At 34.4% G+C, this 3,202-nt stretch overlaps 1 long non-coding RNA gene across 1 annotated transcript; it reads left to right on the plus strand.

Moving 5' to 3' along the window:
- On the plus strand, nt 722-2,517 carry LOC107644221. The gene is made up of 2 exons (XR_001621266.2): nt 722-1,191; nt 1,551-2,517. It is a non-coding gene; the product is annotated as an uncharacterized LOC107644221 (long non-coding RNA).

Consider the following 3,202-nt stretch of genomic DNA (forward strand, 5'->3'; position numbering starts at 1 on the left):
TTTAATTGTAAAAAGCAATTTCGGGTCAGGCTAGGTGACTCAAAGCAAAATCCGGACCTGATCCAAAAATAACATTGAATAAAATTAGAAGAGTAATTACCCAAATCAGTCCCAAGGATTTTAAAAGTGGACATTTTAGTCCTCAAAGAAAATTAATACACAGATCAATCCCCAAGGTTTTACTCCAGCCGACAAATCAGTCCCTAATTCATTTTTCGGCAGAGTAATTACCCAAATCAATCACCAAAAATTTTAAAAGGGGACATTTTAGCCCCAAAAAAAAATTAATATACAAATCAATCCCCAACATTTTTCTCCTAAATTCATTATTCACCTTACTTGTTTTTAACGAAAAGAGTGTATTAATATGCTAGTGTCATCGTCCATATGCACAAAAATAAGTTAATAATAATAAAGGTCGACATATAGTAAAAGTAAAATAGATGGGAACTGTTATGTCTGATAAAAAAACGTTAAAAATTGATTTGTGTATTAATTTTTTTTGGAACTAAAACGTCTGCTTTTAAAATGTTTGGAACTAATATGAATAATTACTCAAACAAAAAATAAACTAAAAATTATTTTGTCGGTCAAAATAAAATCTTAAAAATTGTATTAGTTTTTTTTAACAATTAAAATGCCTACTTTTAAAATTTTTGAAAACCAATTTGAATAATTATTCAAAATAAAAATTCGAACCCATATGTCTAAGTATAGACCAAGTTTTGAACCGCGACGGGTCTTGAACACCCCTAGTCCCCTACCACACACACAATCTCCTCTCCAGCTCGTTTTCTCTCAGTTAGGGCACGAATTGAAGCTCCCAATCTCCCATTCTCAGGCCCTCTCTGAAACCTCGTTCAGACACCCACCGTCCACCGTCACTGGCCTCACGGTGTTCTTCCTCTCGGAACCGCGTTGCTCTGCTTCTGCTTGACTGCTTCTCGGAACCGGCTGCTCTGCTTCCGTGCTGCACAGCTTCTCCGTGCCGCACTGCTCGCCAGCGAACCTTAGTCAAGACGCCACCAACAGTGGCTGCGAAGTGTGAAGGTCACTGCTCTGCTCCTCTTCTTCTCGGCACTGCTCTTCTTCTTCTCTTGTTCCTCTTCTTCTCGGCGCTGGTGCTCTTCTCCTGAGGAAAGTCAGAATCTCCTGCTCAGCGCTTCCTTCCGCTGTTAAAGCTCATTTCGGGTAATGCTTCTGAACTTTTTTTTTTTTTTTCTAAAATAGGATTAAGGTCTGATCTTGTTTATAATTTATAATGCTTGATTTGTTCTGAACTTGTTATTATAACCTATAAGGTTGATTTATTGTTCTGAACTTATGACTATTGTTGATTTGTTTTGGTTATTGTTGATTTGTTCTTAGTTTGGTTCTGATGCTCTTGCAAAATTACTCTCGTTAATTTTGGTTCTGATGCTTTTTTTTTTTTAATATATTTTCCTGAAGGAGAAATTGATTCAGGTTGCTTGGTGAAGTTTCCATTATGAATTTACACTTATTTTTGTTCCTGAATACCATCTGATTTCTCCTTATTTTTGTTTGATTAGATAAAGACTAATGGGAGGAGAAGAACTTAATTGTATTCCTCCACAAAGCAGTGAGGATACAAATGCTACCAGCTGTTCTGCCTCTTTTTTGCATCTGGTCATCATCTCTACGTTGGTGTTTAGTGGTAGAATTTACACCAGTCAAGTCGGAAAAAGCAAAAAAGAGGCCGAACAGTTTGCAGCATTTGTTACTATCCAATCACTTCTAGTTATACTTTGAAGAAAATGGACTTATGATGAATCCTTGTGCCTGAATAAATAGCTGCTCAAGCTGCAGAATTTTTACTTTTTATGGCGTGTATCCTTTCACAAAATCTAGTTCATGTCAAGATCTTCGTCAAATAATCAAGTCCAAGCTCAACATGCCCAGGAAACTACGTCATGCCAAGCAATCTGTCCCAAGTAAGAGTAATTTCTCATTAATTGTAGATTCGGCTTCCGTTATCCTTAACTATATGTCTTAATGATGGTAATTATTTGTGGTCTTCCTCATGAACTAGCAATATGTTCCTTGAAGGTTCTTCAAAGCAGATGATACTCCACTAAGTTTGATTTCTTGAATAACAAGAAAACCAGACCTTAAAAAAATTTACAAAGAGAAATGATGTATTCTAATACATATGAAATCGTATGGTTTTGATGCACTTTCTTAAGAAACGTGTTATCTATTCAGGGTCCAATTAAGCGAAAGCTTGACTGTATTAACTTAGAAAGCAAGAAATAAGCTAGAGAACCTGGTAAGTTTCTTTCTTGATAGTTTTTGTGTTTTCCGTTAAGTGGTACACAGTAGTAATATTATGGACCTTTATACTGAACAAGGAACTAAGATAGTTAGATGCTAATTTCTGTTAATTTAGTTTTTATTATTTCTTTGGATACATATATTCTTTATGTTAGAAAGTTGTGTCCCATAAAGTGTGGTGTAACATTTTTAGGTAAAATGCTTAATAGTTTGGGGCTGATTCTATTTGTGTATTCTTACACTAATACATGATATTGATGTAGTTTATGTTGGGAATTTTCTTAAAGCTACGACAGTCCCTTTCTTTCACGCTGAAAACTAGAGGACCAAAAAAGGAAAAAGAAAAGGAAAAGAAAAAGAAAAAAAGTTTCCTTGGTTCCCTGACCCTGAACGTCTCATTTGATGCCCCTTGCTTCATTTCTAATGTGTGGATCCGAAATGAATAATTCTATTGTGATAAATTAATGGTTAAGTACGATTTTGACTCTTAAGGTATAGGTCGAATATTTTTTTCGTCCCCAATCTTTTTTTCATAAGAAATTGTCTCTAAAGTTTAACTTGGTTTTATAATTGTCATTCGGACCAAAATATCCTTCTCCTTCTTCACCAAAATACTTAGTTTCTATTCTTCTTCTTCATCACAGCAACATCTTTCCTTTTTCTTCTTCTTCTTCAGCAACAACAATGAAGCAAAATAATGTAATAAACATAAAAAATAGAAATAGAAACAAAATCAGATGCAGAAGAAATAGAAGTATAAGCAGAATTAGAAATAGAAATAGAAGCAGAAATATAAGCAGAATCAGAAACATAAAATTCAGAAGCAAAATCAGAAGCAGAAGAAACAGAAGTAGAAGAATAATGGATTAACAAAATAAGAAATAGAATCAGAATTGGTGGACTAATAAAA

Source organism: Arachis ipaensis, chromosome B05 (genome assembly GCF_000816755.2).
Source record: "Arachis ipaensis cultivar K30076 chromosome B05, Araip1.1, whole genome shotgun sequence".
In the NCBI taxonomy this organism is placed as follows: domain Eukaryota; kingdom Viridiplantae; phylum Streptophyta; class Magnoliopsida; order Fabales; family Fabaceae; genus Arachis; species Arachis ipaensis.